This window comes from Corylus avellana, chromosome 3 (assembly GCF_965113065.1).
Source record: "Corylus avellana chromosome 3, dhCorAvel1.hap1.2, whole genome shotgun sequence".
NCBI lineage: Eukaryota > Viridiplantae > Streptophyta > Magnoliopsida > Fagales > Betulaceae > Corylus > Corylus avellana.
The window spans coordinates 35,194,794-35,212,721 of NC_142492.1; the positions used below are offsets into that span (position 1 = coordinate 35,194,794).

General features: G+C 40.1%; 1 protein-coding gene and 1 pseudogene across 1 annotated transcript in view; one reads left to right on the forward strand and one right to left on the reverse strand.

Moving 5' to 3' along the window:
• LOC132173904 (callose synthase 10) overlaps positions 1-17,928 on the reverse strand; it is a 58,364-nt gene that overhangs the window by 28,692 nt on the left and 11,744 nt on the right. Inside the window, exons 11-22 of the mRNA XM_059585572.2 lie at positions 16,095-16,171; positions 15,921-15,999; positions 15,505-15,597; positions 15,317-15,419; positions 15,072-15,195; positions 14,765-14,954; positions 14,593-14,645; positions 13,297-13,357; positions 13,092-13,173; positions 3,836-3,885; positions 3,389-3,475; positions 3,147-3,232 (exon numbers count right to left, since the gene is read on the reverse strand). The gene's annotated coding sequence lies outside the window, so the exon portion shown is untranslated. The remainder of the gene's footprint in view (positions 1-3,146; positions 3,233-3,388; positions 3,476-3,835; positions 3,886-13,091; positions 13,174-13,296; positions 13,358-14,592; positions 14,646-14,764; positions 14,955-15,071; positions 15,196-15,316; positions 15,420-15,504; positions 15,598-15,920; positions 16,000-16,094; positions 16,172-17,928) is intronic.
• On the forward strand, positions 18-2,709 carry LOC148587119 (transcription factor bHLH62-like; annotated as a pseudogene).

Here is a 17,928-nt window from a genome sequence, read left to right on the forward strand (position 1 = left end):
GTGGCTGGAATCACTTGATGCTTGTCACCGGAGATGGAGTTGTTCTATCGAGGTGCTCGGCGTTGCTGCTCGTGGCCGACTGTGGGTGGCAGTGGCCCGTGGGTGGGGGGAGAGGGAAGATGGAGATGGAGGGAGAGATTTGGGGATTTCAATTTTGGGTGAAATTTGGATTTCCTGAAATGGGTTGTAGGCGAGCAGCTGAGTTTGCCGCCGTCTGAGCCAAAGCAGTGGACGGAGAGAGAGAGAGCGTGGGTTTGGCCAGAGACACAGAGAGAGAGAATGTGCGGTTGCCAGAGACAGGAAAAGAAAAGCAGCTTCCAAGAGAAAAGCAAAGGAGCCTGCATTATCCCCATTTGCAAATGCTACAAAGGTAGAGACCAGCAAGTCAATTTTATCCAATTTTCCGATTTTGATAAGGTCGAGCAATTGTTAAATCCAAGAGATTACTTTATTTTCAGGTGGCTGAAGTTAATGATTATTCGAATGCAAAGCGATGCAAGCCAAGTGAGCCTGATGAAAATGAAAATGGCCATGCTAAAGCAGAGGAAGTGCAGGGGAAGAGCAAGATGCCAAGACAAACAACACAAAGCCTCCGGAGGCTCCTAAGGACTACATTCATGTAAGAGCCAGAAGGGGCCAGGCTACAAACAGCCACAGTCTCGCTGAAAGAGTAAGATATCCATGGCTCAATTCTCTGCAGATCATCACATTACGTCTTGCCAAGCTTTTCAAGATTGACATTGTCTTATATTACGTGTTTTGGACAGGTCCGAATCAGCAAAAGGATGAAGCTTCTCCAAGATCTTGTACCTGGTTGCAATAAGGTGTGAGAGAAGAAAACTCAGAATTTTGAACAAAACGTTGGGTCAAAGTACACGAATATGTATTTTTCTTATATATGGCCTGTGATTTTCCCACTTTAGGTACTTATCAAAAAAAAAAAAAAATTTCCCACTTTAGGTCACCGGAAAAGCACTGATGCTCAACGAAATTATCAACTACATCCAGTCATTGCAACAGCAAGTTGAGGTAAATCAACATTTGGTTGTGAATTGTGTTTGCAAATTCAAGCTTCTTCGCTCATTCGGTATGTTTTGTTGCAGTTCCTCTCCATGAAACTGGCTTATGTCAATACCAGGCTGGATTTCAACTTCGATCATCTAATCCACAAAGATGTAAGTTTGTACTTTTAAGGCAATAGCTTTCTTTTTAGCAACTATAGTTTTCCTGAATTGGGTTTTCCTTGCATTTGTTTTTCCAGATATTTCAATCAAACAACCCTTTGCAGCACCCAATATTCCCATTAGATTCCTCAGCATCAGCTTTTTATGGCCATCAGCCCCGGCAAAATGAAGCATTGAATGCCAATATTTCTAATGGGACAGTGACCCAATCTTCTGTGGGTTCGGCCGGAGAGAGTTGGTCGCCGGAGACAGTGACCCATCTCCATCTTCCCTCTCCCCCCACGCACTGCCCACTGCCACCCACAGCCGGCCACGAGCAGCAACGCCGACCACCTGGACAGAACAATTCCATCTCCAGCGACGAGCATCACGTGATTCCAGCCACCCATTCAATTTTTTTTTTTAATTTAATTTTTAAATTAAATTAATAAAAAATTAATATGCCGACGTGGCAAAACGGTGTGTTTTTTATTGGGTCTAACGGTGGTTACACAATTTTGACAGTAGGGATTTTATTGGCATTTCGGTTGACCAAGGGAGTAAAAGTTCAGGAAAAAAAAAACTTAGAAATTTTTTAGTTTTGGCAGATTGACTCAAGGACTAATAATATATTTACCCTTATATTATTGATAGCATACTGCATAAACCACATAAAATCCTTAGATAAGAAACCGACATCAAAACCAACAAGCTCTCTCATGTGAATGGAATAAGAAAAAACCCAATAATTCTTTTTTTTTTATTAAGTAGTTGACACATCATTAAAAGCATAAGGCGCCCTTAAGTACAAAATAACCACTCTTTTATACTCCCTGTGTAATCGTGTTGCGCCCTTTTGGGTTTTTGATATATACATTTTTACCTATCCAAAAAAAAAAAAAAAGTACAAAATAACCACCTAACTAGAAAGAGCAAAAAGAACAAGGAAATCACTATAGCTAATCATCATAGGAGAAACATAAGAAGCTGTCCAAAGATATAGAGGTTTGAATAAGGACTTAACTTCCTCCAATGTCCTCTCGGTCCTCAAAAATTTTTTTTGATAAGTAATAACCAATCTTATTAAAAGCGTAAGGCGCCCCAAAGTACACTAGGAGTATACAATAGGATCACCTAACTAGAAAGGGACAAAACGAAGCAAATTACTTACCATAAGCAATTTGCTTATCGTAAGTAAAAGGTAAAACTTTAGTCATTCATTTCTTACCATAAGCACCATAAAAAGCATGTAGCCACACACCATTTACTACACAACAGCACTCGGCAGACTACAAGTAGTCCACCAACAAGCATACAAGTCAACTACACGTCTAGGCATTATCAAAGACAGTCCAAACCCCATAAATATTAACAATAATGTTTTCACACACAACTTCACCCCAACCTAAAACCTATGATTACATTTCACCCGTACATTCCAAAATTCACCCTCATTGACCATGTTTTCAGGACTCTATAAACTTTATGACTAGAAAAATTGACAACTTAGTCTTAAACTTTAATTGATTCGGCACAGGACACATAAAGTAATTGTGAACTTCATAAAGCACATTCATTAGGCAGTCCATTTTATCTCTAAGAATAAAATAAGACTTCATACAAAAGAGTGAGAAAATTGTATTTTGGTGGAAACGAGTGAATGAAAAGAATTGCAGGTACGCAATCAACAAAGCCACATCCAAATCATTTGTGACAAGCTAACCGCATCCAATCTAGTGCCATCTTGTCTAAGGTCACAGCCTCGAAAGAGTGAGAAACTAAGGGTGTATTGAATCAGAAGTAATGATTTATTAAGCTAAAAGAAACAAGGTCGAAGATTAAAAATTTCAAATGTGAATTAAACGTTTTTATATAACACCAGCATATTTGACAAAAAGTAAAATACCTACATTTGGCACAATGACTACCATATATAAAAAGTTCTAAAAAATTAATAAACAATAAATGATTAAAAAAACCCACCTTTTGGTTTGTGGTGAGACAAGGTTCTTGGCAAAGGCTTCAGGAAAGGTCTCGAAACGCTTATGCACCATTTCAATTGAACGTATCTAACACAAATCGGCAATAAGCAACTGACAATGTAAGATTTCTGATGAAAGGGGAATAACACTAAGACATCAAAAATAATATTTAGAGCGTAACCCAAAGAAAAACAGAACCTGACACTATTGTTTTCTAAAACAAATTATGAAATATGTTGATACCTCGCCTAACCGAGCTCGTGCACCCTTTACACCCCCAACAACTGCTGATAAAACAGTGTACCAAATGTGGATGTCCATGATGTAGATCTAGAAGAGAGAAAAATATTTAGAAAATGGGATATGGCCAAGTAGATATACTATGAGAACGCTGATGGAATTAAAATAACATAGGAATCGAGGTTTCAAACTTAATCGCAATACTTAATAAGAAAGCCCTATAGCTGAACCAAGCCTGCGAGAGGCATCTCGGTCAAGGTGCATGCAATACACTTTGATATGAACCTTGACAAGTTTCATCCCAATGAACTTGTTTTGGCCAACATCTAAAGCAAGATACCGCATATTCCAAAGGTATTCCCTTATTTAGTACAACACTCAGGTAGCAACCTAACATTGAATTCCGATCTAGATACTTAAATGCTCATGCCAAAGAAAAAGAATACTCACAGCCACAACAGGAGCCCACAAACTAGCTACAGTCAAGGCATTCTTATTGTCTGCCAAAACCACAAACATACGTCAGTAACACATAGCAGCTGTTTTAGTTCAAGCAACAAGTACACGAATAATATTACCATTAAACAATAAGTTCATAATTTACCCTTTTTCCATCTTTACATAAGCACAACACTAACAAGGGAATAGTATTACCATGGAATGCCTACTGTCAATGTGAAGTCAATAAGACTCTACAAAGAGCATATTGATAAACAAGAAGATGTCTTACCATGACAGGCACTAACAAAGCTCAAATAAATTAAGAGAATTTTTTTTTATATATAACGGAGAAAGTCAATATAGATGCAAAAGGGATACAACCCAAGAGTACAAAAAGGGAATCACGAAAAGGAAAAGAAAAATGGGACAAAGAAAAAAATAACAAAAAAAAAAAAAAAAAGGGAAATATAACCAAATCTCAAATTTTCAAGATTTGCACACGGAATAAACAGAGGAAGAAGTAGTAGATCAATTAACATAGTGCAACAAAGATGCGTCATCATATATACTACCAATATTAGTAAGATAACAAGCATTTTGTAGGATTCATGGATTATATTACAATGTCAAGGTTAAGTAAATAGTTTTACGAATGATAAAGAGAGCTTCAAAACCATATCTAATACTTGATCATGGTGGAAGTGTGCAACATAGATACTGTGGGGATGGCATCAGAATTCATCAGACCTATTGTTACTTTGGGATTGAAAGCCAATGATAGTTTAGACCAGTTTTTTTATCCATATTTTTCAGGCTCCCAAAAGTTGGTAGATCAATCAATATAGTGCTTATCTGGAATGCAAAATCTTGATAACAAGGTCTCAGTCTCGTTATTTGTACAAAGAGACAACCATGGTGTAGATGGGGAATGCACATAGGAACAAACCACATTACACAATACCCGAACTCAAAAATTCTCGCAAGAATTGAGAAATTGTCATTCTAATGATCAAGTAACTTTCTGGCTAGTTACTCAAGAGGTAGTTTAAAGTCTGGTCATAATTAAAGATCCTAGAGTGTAATACCAAAAGGAAGAGTGCTTTCAGCTAGAGACCCTGCTTTTAGAATCTCAAGGTCTTCTAAAAAAGGCACCAGGCTATTGGAATCATATTCATCTCAGGGGTTCAGCCAGCCTGTTTTGCAAGTAAATGCTTTGACCTAAGAAATCAAGCTCTCAATAAATTATTTGTTGCATCCTATATATATATATCACATATATCACTCCTACCTGAAGATAATGATATTCAGACTCGAAAATATATGTTATTGTCTACATGAATATCTTACAAAAACATGTTACAATTTCCATGTTTTGTTACAAAAACTTCCATAACTTTCTGAATCAATTTAAAAAATCAATCTCTAGACCATTAACTACATTTTATTCTTTTTTATAAGTAATTTAAATTCAGTAATAAGTAATAAGCACACAGAGGCGCAACCCGTGTACACAGGAAATATACAGAAGAGATCCTCTATAAGGGAGAAAAATACGAACAAAATTTTAAAAATTCATTATGACTAGAAAAGTGACGACTATTATACGCCGCCATCCATGCATAAAGGGATTTGGACATCAGAGATTTTAGTTCTACAACCGAACTCATGCAATCTTCAAAACTTTGTGCATTATGTTCTCTCTAAATGTACCACATTAAGCACATAAGAGCCATCCAACAAACTTCAAAAATATTACAGCTTCCTGCCTCACCTCTTCCACTCGCCAAAAACTCTTTAATCTTTCCAGCATAACCCACACTACTCCAAAAGACAAAACAGTTCTCCTGCCACCTCACAATGAAGCAAAAGATTATATATAGATTCCCAACTCCTCATACACATAAAGCTCCAATCTACCGGTATAACGCTCATCTTCCTTTTTTTTTTGATAAGTAATAATGATATTAAACAAAAGCACAGAGGAGCGCAACCCACATACACGGAAAGTATAAAAAGAGAGCGCCTAAGAGAGAGAGAAATGAAATAGGAAGTCAGAAAAACTAATCACTAAAGGAGCTAGCCAAGCGGCCGTCCAAGAGTAAAGAGTAAAGAAGAAAAGATGAGTCAGTTCCTTTACAATCCTAATGGAATTCTCAAAATATCTAGCATTTCTTTCGTTCCATATACACCACATAAGACAAAGAGGGATCATCTTCCACACTACCGCGCTTCAAGAACGTCCACCCGACCACCAGCAATCGAACAAGTCCCTTACCCTGCAAGGCATGAACCAAAGCAACCCAAACCGACTAAAAATAGTATGCCAAAGAGCACTTGCGATCTCACAGTGGAAAAGAAGATGATAGACTCACTCTCCAGTCTTCTTGTACATACAACACCACTCCACTACCACAAGGTTCCTCCTACGCAAATTATCGTGAGTCAAAATTTTGCCTAGGGCCACGGTTCACCCAAAAAAAGCCACTCGCAGAGGCACCTTAGTACGCCAGATGCTCTTCCAAGGAAACACCTCGTGGTTAACGTTGGACAAGGCCTTGTAGAGTAACATAACCTCGAACCTGCCCTTCTTAGAAAAGGACCAGCGAATACGATCCACCGTACCTATGAAAATCTTGCAAGAGTACAACCGATCAAAGAAAGGAGAAACCAAATCCATGTCCCAATCCTGGACGGGCCGCACAAAAATGACATTCCACTCGACAACCCCATTCCTCCAAGTAAAGTTATCCTTCACCCAAGCTTCTTTGTGCCTAGCGATACTGAACAAGGATGGGAAGGCATGCTTCAAAGAATTTTCCCCACGCCAAATATCATGCCAGAAACGAACTTTCGAACCCACCCCCACCTCAAACCGAATACCTTTGGCAAAGAAGTTCCATCCTTGTCGAATATGCTTCCATAAGCCCACACCATGAGAACCCGAAACCTCCTTCATGCACCACCCACCAACCTGGTCTTCATACTTAGCTTTGATAATCTTGCACCAAAGAGCCTCACTCTCATTCGCATATCTCCAAAGCCATTTCTCCAAGAGAGCTTGATTAAACTGATGCATCTTTCGAATACCAAGACCACCGGAACGCAGGGGACGACAGACTTGATTCCAACTTACAATATGCAACTTAGGCTCATCTCCCATCTCTCCCCACAAGAAATCTCTTCGGACTTTCTCAAGCCTTTTTGCTACACTCATTGGAATCGGAAACAGAGACAAAAAGTAAGTTAGAAGATTAGTCAACGTACTCTTAATGAGAGTTAAACAGTCTCCCTTAGAGAGATACATTCTCTTCCAACCTGCCATCTGACACTCCATCTTTTCGATCACACCATTCCACATAACCGTATCCTTATACGACACCCCAAGAGGGAGACCCAAATACTTCATAGGCAAATCGGCAACACTACACCCAAGGATATTAGCTAACACCCCAATGTTCTCCACCTCACCAATAGCCACAATTTTTGACTTTCCCAGACTAACTCTCAAACCCGAAACAGCTTCAAAACATAAGAAAATGAGACGCACATACCTGATTTGCTCGAGAGAAGCTTCACAAAAAATCAGAGTATCATCAGCAAATAAAGAGTGAGAAACCACCAACTCCAAGAATACCCTATCTCCCACCGAGAAACCAGTCAAAAGGCCTTGGTCAACCGTCGCATTCACCATCTTTTTCAAGGCCTCCATAACAAGCACAAAAAGTAACGGAGAGAGAGGATCCCCTTGCCGAATTCCCCTCAAACCGTTAAAGAAGCCTTCCGGAGAACCATTCACAAGAATGGAGAATCTTACCGACATAATACACCACTCTATCCAAGCTCTCCACCTCTCGCCAAAACCACACCGATGCAGCAAATACAAAACAAAATCCCAATTAACATGGTCATCAGCCTTTTCCAGGTCCAATTTACAAAGAACACCTGGCACCCCTGATTTCATGCGACTATCCACACATTCATTTGCAATGAGCACAGAATCTAGGATTTGACGACCCCCGATGAAAGCATTTTGAGAGTAGGATATGACCTTACCCAAAACATTTCTCATCCTATTGGCAAGAACCTTAGAAACAATTTTGTACACCCCTCCCACCAAACTAATGTGCCGAAAATCCTTCATCTCCACCGCATCCGCCTTTTTCGGTATCAAGGAAATATAAGTTGCATTCAAGCTCTTCACCAATTGACGTCTACGATGGAACTCAACAAAAACCGCCATAACATCATGTTTAACTACACCCCAACAAGCTTGAAAAAAAGCCATGGAGAAGCCATCTGGACCTGGTGCCTTATCACCCTCCATACCTTTTACCACCTCCCATACCTCCTTTTCCTCAAAATCTCTTTCTAACCACCTATTATCCTCCTCATCAATGGATAAAAAAGGCTGCGTATCCATTCTAGGTCTCCAAGTGCTTTGTTCCGAGTATAAGCTTTGACAATACTGCACAATGTGATCTTTTACCTCAACTGGATCGTCGGATAGGACGCCATTAATACGAAGCACTTCCACGCGATTGTACCTGCGATGAGAATTAGCCATCTTGTGAAAGAAACGAGTATTTCGGTCCCCCTCCTTGAGCCACAAAGCTCTCGATTTTTGGCGCCAATGAATTTCTTCACACAACAAGGTATTCTCCAATTCTTTCGACATATCCGCCTTTCTTATCTTCTCCTCTTGATCTAATCCTCTCGACTCTGCCAACTCATCCATCTCCTGAATACCTACCAACAACTCATTTTTCCTCCCAATATCACCAAACACCTCCTCATTCCACTTTTTCAAATCCAATTTAAGGGATTTCAATTTATTAGCTAACACAAAACTAGGTAAACCCTCAAACGAATAAGACCCCCACCAAGAACTAACCTTGTCAACAAAACCTTCGGCTTTAAGCCACATATTTTCAAATTTGAAGCACTTCTTACCACCGCAAGGAGCCCCACAGTCCAATAATAAAGGGAAATGATCAGAGAGCAGGCGTTGAAGTCTTCTTTGTGACACTGCTGGGTAGTGATCTTCCCAATCCGAGGAGAGCAAGAACCGGTCAATTCTAGACCAAATCTTATTTTCTTGACTATTAGACTAAGTAAATTGACCCCCCATCATCGGAATGTCCACTAAATTGTTCTATGATATGAAGTCCAAGAAATCCATCATGTCAGAAGAATAATAAGAAACACTAGAGCGCTCACTAGGAAACCGGACAGTATTAAAATCCCGCCAAAACACCAAGGGACCTCCCACACATTCATCAAACTAGCCAGCTCTTCCCAAAAGACCCTTCTTTCCACATCATCATTTGGACCATACACCCCCCCAAACGCCCAAACCCAGTTATCTTCCACATTTTGAAAAGAGCACGCCAGGGTGAAATGCCCCACATACTCCTCCTTACACTCCACCACCCTCCTATTCCACATTAGTAACATCCCCCCCGACAAACCATTAGACCCCTTATACATCCACCCCACATGTTTACCTCCCCAAAGACCATGGACCACCCCACGGGAAATAACCTCCATCTTAGTCTCAATCAAGCACACTATATCTGTTTTCCACTCTTTCAAGAGACCCCTAATACGCAACCTTTTTTTGAGGGCATTCAACCCTCTCACATTCCATGCGACGATGTTAAGCTTCATGATCTACCAATTCGACCCCTCCCTTGGCCCCTACTTTGCACAGTTATCGTCTGGCCCCATTCAAAAATACGAGAACAACATGACTCCTTTAGCTCCTTAAATCCTTTGAGAGCAGGATCATTGGCAGAAATGCCTCCCAAATCAGAATCACGCTGCATTCTAGAAGCTTCGATAGAATTGAACAAAACCGCCAACTCCTCCTTTTTCCCCTCATCAGATACACCAATTTTAGGACAAAAATTGAGGCAACTTTCAACTACCCAGCTGGAAGAAACTTTCTCTGGCCCTAAATCCTCCAAACCAATTGTTTCTGAGATACTGTCCTCATCCCTACCAGATCCAGGCCCAATGAACTCCATCGCCAGCACACGTACAACTCCTTCTTGTCCAACCTGAAGCGACGAAACCAGACTCATTTCCTCCCCCCGGCAAGCCTTCGGCGAACAGTCCCCTGCAACCATCCCTGTATTCAGACGAGAGGAAGTCTCCAACAGAAACTGAGCTCTGGCCGAACCCATGCCCTCCCCAGCCTCGCGGGTCTCCAACAGACACTCCAGCGAACTCTGAGGATTCTCCGGCGAAAATTGCGTCTTTGGCACCCTCTGAGTAGATACCAGCTTCGACCCAAGGATCCCCTTCACCTGCCCACAAGCCGAAGGAGAAACTTCTAGCGAACCCACCGGTGCAGCGTCCCACATCTGCGACCCAATCTTCTTCCTCCTATATGTCAACAAAGCTTTACCCTTGCCGATGGGCTGTGCCACGATTGCCAGACTTAAAGGATCCCTATTGTTGGGCGGCTCTCCGGCCAAAGACCCATCAAAGCCTCAGGCAGAAGTGCCGATAACCGTCATGCGAGCTCCTCCTACCGCTGACCCAGCCCCATCTCCCGCTGATAAAGCCCTTCCGGCCAAAGACGATGGGCTTGCCGAGCTTGCCAAGAAAGGTCGCAAGCCTTTCGAAGCATTCTCAGTCTCCAACGTCGGAACCAAATCAGCTGGATATTTTACTCCTTTGGGTCCAGCGCGATCTGGGCTATTGATAAAGCCCACGCCTGAGCCCAAAACGCCTTTAGGCTTAAAGGCCACTTTCTTCTTCACCTTAAGCCTTCTATTGGGCTTTGTGACTTTTCCCTCCAGCCCAAACTTCTCCTTCCCTTTCGTTTCTGGTTTCTACTGGCCAAGCCCACTATCCTCCATTTTCTTGAGCACCATATCAATCTTTGTCAGCCCCACATCACACTCCCATTTCAAACGTCTCAACGACTCCCTAACATTGAAGAGCTCGAGACTTACATCAGAGTAGATCTGCCCAGCATGGTGCCCCTTCCCCTCCCGTCCCTTCATATGGTCAGAAACTGAAACCGATGCAGACAGCGCTGCCAGCGTTTGGGGACTACTCGCCGAAGCTCTAAACGAAACCCCACGCTACCTCCATTCTTCAAACTATGCTTTCCAGCCTCTACAGGTCCTTGGACAGACCTCGCCGGACAAAAACTCTTCATCGGAACCACCGAGAACCCTCGCCGATGCATGGGTCTTCGCCAGAACCAACGCTTTCTTGCCATACTCATGGACTTGTTGTTCCGTATATCCAAAAGCACCTCTTAGCCACCTTGGCACCCTGACACTCGGTTCTGGGAAGGAATTGAAACATTCCTCGATTGGCTTCAACGACAACCTCAATGTCTCCGCGTAACTCCTCCGTTCCTTACCCTCCTTGTCCTTCTTATCTTCCCTGATCAGTCGATGCTCACTGACCGCTCGATGCTCATAGAGGGAAGAGTTTGCCACTCGCATTTCCACGATAAAGCGTTCCCACCCTATCCCACGGCGGCCTTCTCAAATGATGATCAAGCCACATCTTCTTCTTCCATCAAATTCCTCGACCGTCGGAAAACATCCATGCCTATTAGAGCATTTCTGAGTGACTATTCTAGGATACCCAGCTCTAGATTGATCCCAAAAGACTTCAGAGTTATCCACTGCCACCAAATCCTCCACTGTTCACACCATCCAAGCTAGCTCATCCTTCTTCATGAAAATCGACCTTTTGATCCTTTTACTCCTCTCAAAAATCCTCACCCTTGACACCTCTTCCTTAATCAACACTTCAAAATCATTGGACTCCACCGGCCACCTTCTCGAACCAGCCATGACACAGCCTAAAACTAGCACCAACCAGCTCTCACGCGCCACCCACGCGCCGGCACAGGCGGGAATGGATGAGAGAGAAGAGAGAGAAGAGAACTATTACTAATACCCAGAGTACGCTCATCCTCCTCAAGCTATCCAAAGTTAAGATCCACCCTAGCCTTCGTCTACACAAAGAATGCCATTCTCATAGGAATTTTTCTGGAGCTGGCAGGAATGAATAATGCAGGATTAAAGGATCTTACTTCAAACATCCACCTTTTGGATGGGATCCAACATATTTTATCCCCACCCTCGTGTCTCAACTTGATAGAGTACAAAAGATCAAAGAAAGAGGTGACCAAATCCACCTCCCAATCAAGCACTTGTCTAGTAAATGATATATCCCACTAAAGATTTCCATTAGAGAACTTCACATAATCTGCCACCCACACCTCCTTATATCTAGCAATACTGAATAATTCCGAAAAAAGTGTCCTTTGAGGGTTGATCCCCACACTACAAATCATGCCAAAATCTAATCATTGACCCATCTACCACCTCATATCTAACAAATCGAGAAAAGACTCCCCACCCCCCCTTAAAATATTTTCACATTCCCACTCCATAAGGTCCAACTACCTTCTTGAAACAACAACCTCCCCCGTGAAATCATATTTAGTTTCTACAACCAACCTCCACAAAGCCTCCCCCTCCATAGCATACCACCACAACTATTTTCCTAGAAGAGCACAATTAAACTAAACTAGGTTTCTTACCCCAAACCACCACAAAACATCGGAGAACAAATCTTCGACCAACTAACTAAATGGAACTTAAACTCATCGCCAACTCCACCCCACAAAAAATCCCTTTGAAGCTTCCCAATCCGATTAGCCACATCAACGGGAATGAGGAAAAAGCACAAATAATACACAAGCAAATTTGAGATAATGCTTTTAATCAAGGTCAATCTACCCCCTAGACAAATATGGCATCTTCCAACCAGCCAAATGACTTTCCATTTTTTCAACAATATCATCACAGGTGAACTTATCCTTATATGAAGCACCCAAAGGAAGACCTGAATACTTCATCGGCAAAAAAGCCACCCTACAACCAAGAATCTGAGCCAAACCTTCTATTTTAAGTAGGAAATTAAACATGAGGGTCGATTTCAATATTGTTTCGTGCTTTTAAAGCGGTCAATACCCTTTGCTCGATTCATTTACCTCAAATTTCTCCGGAAGCATATTTTTCAGACTGTCATGATAATATCAAAATTTACAACACATATTAGTTCACTTCTTTGTACATAACTACTCCTTCAACACATTCCTTAACTTTATATGTAACATTACGCTGACCAAATACTACCTGAAAATATTATATTGGTTCAAGTTTAATACATAAGAGTAAAAATAAAAGACCAGATCATAAAGGTAAGCAAATAATGATGAACTTACTCTTTGATACTAAATCATGCCATGAGTAAGTCAAAGATGGAAGGGCCACAATAATATTGGTGGGTTTCACAAGAGGTTTGATCTGCAATAGGAATACAGATTAACTAAGGATGTCAGCTATGTAAATATACATCCATTCCTAAATATCGTAATAAAGTCAGATATGAAGTGAGTATGAAAGCTAAGATTAGAGCACAATGCTTGCCTGGAGAAAGTAAGCAAATGTGAACTTGCATGTAAAGATCACCAACCAATAGAGCACATACCTGCAATTGGGAGGGGGTGTTAAGAAAGACACATTCACTTTTTTTTTTTTTTTTTTTTTTTTTTTTAAGTTATTCAATACTATTAGAAAGCTCAAAAGGATGCAGCCCAAGTACACAAGGAGTAACAAGAGAGACACCCACTTAGGGGGAGGAAAAAGAACACAAATCCAAAAAAAATCCAGAAATTTTTTTTTTATTATTTTGATAAGTAATAATCCAATCTTATTAAAAATCTAGAAAATTAGAAATGTGAAAACTACTAATAGCAGTCATCCACCCATAAAGAGTTTTGAACATAATATCTTTTAACTTTGCCACTTTTCTCACACATTCTTTAAAGTTTCAGAAGTTGCGTTTGCTCTAGATGCACCACAGCACACAAATGATGGGCATATTCCAGGCTTCTCCATTGTGATGATTACCAAACTAGCCTCTCCAACTCGCCAATAATTCTACCACCCATTGGGGCATTACCCACTCTAGCCTGAAAAGACAAAAAGCCAAAGCCCACAAGTTTCTAGCTACTTCGCAATGGAGCAGGACACATTTACTATTCACGGTTAGATGACACGCACTTTCATTCTTGATCTAAACACATTTACTATTCCCTATGGTAAGATCAAGAATGAAACTGCACGCATCTAATAATAGAATAACACTCTTAAACAACAAATGTAAGCACCTAAAACTAGGACTGGCAATTTTTTATACGACCCACGAACCCAACAAGAAATTAAAGGGTTACGGTTGAGGAGTATGACCCGTTTAATTAAATAGGACGGGTTATAGTTAACCTATATAGTCTTATACACATGCCTCAACACGACCCGAACCTAACACGCGACATAATGGCTAACAATTTTTATATAACCCGACATGAACCCAATACAAAATTAAAGGGTTAGGGCTGATGAGTTGGACCCGTTTAATTAAATGGGTCGAGTTAGGATTAACTTATATAGCCTTATACCCATGTATTAACACGACCCGAACCCGCACACGAACAATATTTGCCTCCCGTACCTAAAACTCACTAGGAGCCAATGTAAATGTAATTTACAATGTAAAATATGGTTAATAAAGAATTATTTGATTTACGGACAGCATGCAAGACATGACTTTTACAAGCTCCATCTCAGCCAGTACCCGTTTTTAGGAGAAGAATATGGCAAGGCATACAGTATATCATTCTCAAAATAAACCAATTCCAAAGATCCTTGAGCACAAAAGCAAACCTGCAATAATCACTCATCCTCTCAAAAAGGCCACGCCCAACAAAGTATCTCTCCTGAAATAGCAGATTAAGAAGCAGAAGATACCATCGGTTATGATTTTGTCATGGTCTTTATTTCTACAAAAGATAAAATTTAAAAATTAAAGAAAAAAAAAAAAAAAAAAAAAACTCACCTGATAAATCCACTTAAAAAATTGAAAAAATGACTGATCAGACATTTCAGAGAGTGCATGACATGCCGGAACTTTAAGTAGAAATGCAAAGGCTAGTCGTAAAGCCGCATAAACACCCACTACAAGAATGTATATTCGGAAATAGAATGAATTATTTGAGTTCCCGTTATTTCTTTCCTGCAGAAGCTTCCTGCAAGTTTGTCAACAAATAGAAGAAAAATTAGGGATATGTAGTCAGAAGTAAATACTGTTTCGGTAGCTGACCACATAAAAGCATGTCACAGAAAAAAGCATATTGTAGACTCACAGGTAAATATAGGTGACGAATACAGAGCTCAAGCCACACCAGAAAAACCTAATAACAAGCCTTGAGATAGCCATGCCTCTTGCTGTGGTGTAAGCCCCAAACATAAGCAAGACATCTAAACAACCTGTGCAAGCAGCACATGACCCAGTGAATAAAAGAAAAACAAAAGCGTAAATAGGGGTGAGATTTGAGATTTATTGATGAGAAATGATGACAAAAGTACATGGAAGATGCAAAAAACTTACTCTCTATAAAATTCATGATAGCAAAAGATGGCCCAACACTAAGTACAATCTTAAAAGTATCCAAATTGATGCGTCCATTCTTGAAGGCTATGATCGTCAAACCCTGTAATAAATGACAAAATTGTTTTAAGGATGAACAAGATACACTCAAAAATAAACAGTAGTAATGCACAGAAGTACAAAATAACCTGGAACATTAACACCAAAAAGATCCAAAGGCGATGAAAGCTTCGATATAAGTGCAGAAATGTCCTATGCTCAACAAAGGTGCTTTTACCAGTCTGCCAGTTTGAGGTTAAAATTAAAAGAATGAATAGAAGTAAAGCGAAAAGAGGTAAAAATCAGCAAACAGAGGCATTTAATGCAAGAACTAAACCATGAAGGGACCAAAATTTCCTTTATTGCCAGTTATTATCATCAAATAATTTACCAATACCAACACCCATGTTTTGGTGTATAGTCAAGCCAGTTTCCATTTTCAGTGAGATTGGCATGTCAGACAACTCATATCCCCATTAAATATCATACCCCATTCCACACTCATTGTATAATTAAATCAGAAAAACTTCGAAAAATCTGACCACAACTTTTCAGCAAAACTAACCCTTTTCCGCTTTTTAGGCTTCAAAAAGAATGGTGACTCCCTCCTCATTGGCCACTTTAACTCAAAGCAAACAGATGACCTACATAAACATCGCAAATAAGACGCAGTACCAAAGAGATACCTTAAAGTGTATGCAACAGTCTAGAAAATACACGTATATCGACAAAAACAAACCAAAAATATTCATTAAAGTCATCATAATTCCGCCATTCTGAATGTGCAGCTTTCCCATTATTGTTTCTAGCAGCTTCCTGTATATAAAAGAAAACAAATTAGAAGTACTCACTAATACTCACTAAACAATTGAAGTACATATCAAATGAAAACCAGTATATGAACAGCAGAATCTCCTTTAGAATGAAAAAGGCAAGAGAACAAGAAGCACCATATCAATAATACTATAGAAAAACATTCTCAGCTCCTTTAACCTCAAAAATAATTCTACTTCTGCTCCTCTTCTTCTTTTTTTTTTGGATAAGTAAATTAATCTCATTAAAAGTGCAGAGCAGCTATAGTGTACAGGAAGCATACAAGAGAAATTCCCTATTAAGGAGGAAAAGAAGAACAAAAATCCAAAAATTTAGAAAAGCTAGAAAAATGTGGACTATCATACGCCACTATCCATTCATAAACAGATTTGAACATGACATTCTCTCACGATCTTCAAAGCACTTTGCATTCCGCTCTCTCCATAGGGCACCACGTTAAATACCACTGTACCATCCTCCAAACTTCTAAAATGTTACAACTTTCCAACTGACCTCTCAGACATGCCAACAACTCTATTACCCTTCTAAGCCTAACCCATTCAATACCGAAGAGGTGGAAATCGAGGCCATAATTCTCTTGCCATTTCACAATGAAGAAAAAGAAGATATGTGGACTCCCCACTCCTCTTGCATTTACAACACTACTAAGACTTTCCTCTTTCTCAAATTACCCAACATCAATATCTACCCTAGAGCATCCGTCCACATAATAGGATTACAAATATTGTAGCTTTCCAGGTGATGCAAACCTTCCAAACGCAGGCATGACAAACCCAACCACCCACCAACTTTTTCAAAGTCAGAGTCATCACCCAAATTGTACTTCAAAGAGGGGAAAAAAAAATAGAAGATCATGAAATTCCAATCTCCTTTTGGACACCTTAAATAACGTCTCTGTAAGGGATCTTCCAATTGCTTGAGATAGATGATCTACTGTCAAAATATTGTCAAGAAAAGTAAGTTTAGCAGGAACCCAGGTCATCTGAGGAACCTAGAAGTAAAATTTTCAATGGTTGGTCAGTTGGGGAGAGTGCTAATTCAATGAGAAGTCGTCTCCTTTTATCATCCCCAACACCAGTCAACATAAGGATATGAAGCTGTCGAGAGGAATCTCCAGTGAAACCTCCTAATTAAGAAATCTGCTTCTAAAAAAGTCCAAAAGGTACCAATATGATCTTCTGCATCGTATTGGCGCATCTTTAACACAAACTAGAATTCAGACTACAATCCATATTACCACATTTTTTAATTGAAGCTGCATTTCTTACAGATAAAAGAATGTTGTCAATCCAGAAACTGATAAATTCAATATAGAACCCTTTTTGCAATATCGACAAGATAACAACAAAAGTTTTTAACACCAAGGCAAGTTGATTCCATTTCAAGCAGTCTCTTATGCTGAAAATGGCTTCATTACAGGGAGTCAAATACATTAGCCAGTGTTCTCAGGAGTATACAAAAGGATCACCTAACTAGAAAAAGAAAAACGAGCAAGGAAATCATCATAACTAATCAACAACGGAGACAAATGTGCTACAGTCCAAAGATACAAAGTATGAAAACAATAGGATAAAATGTCCTCCAATGACCTCTCTAAATCCTCAAAGCACCTATTGTTCCTTTTCTGCCATAAACACCAAAAAAAACACGTAGGCACCATCTTCCAAACCACCGCACTCCTTCACCTCCCAAAAGACCACCAACATGCTAGCAAATCAACTACCCGTCTAGGCATCACC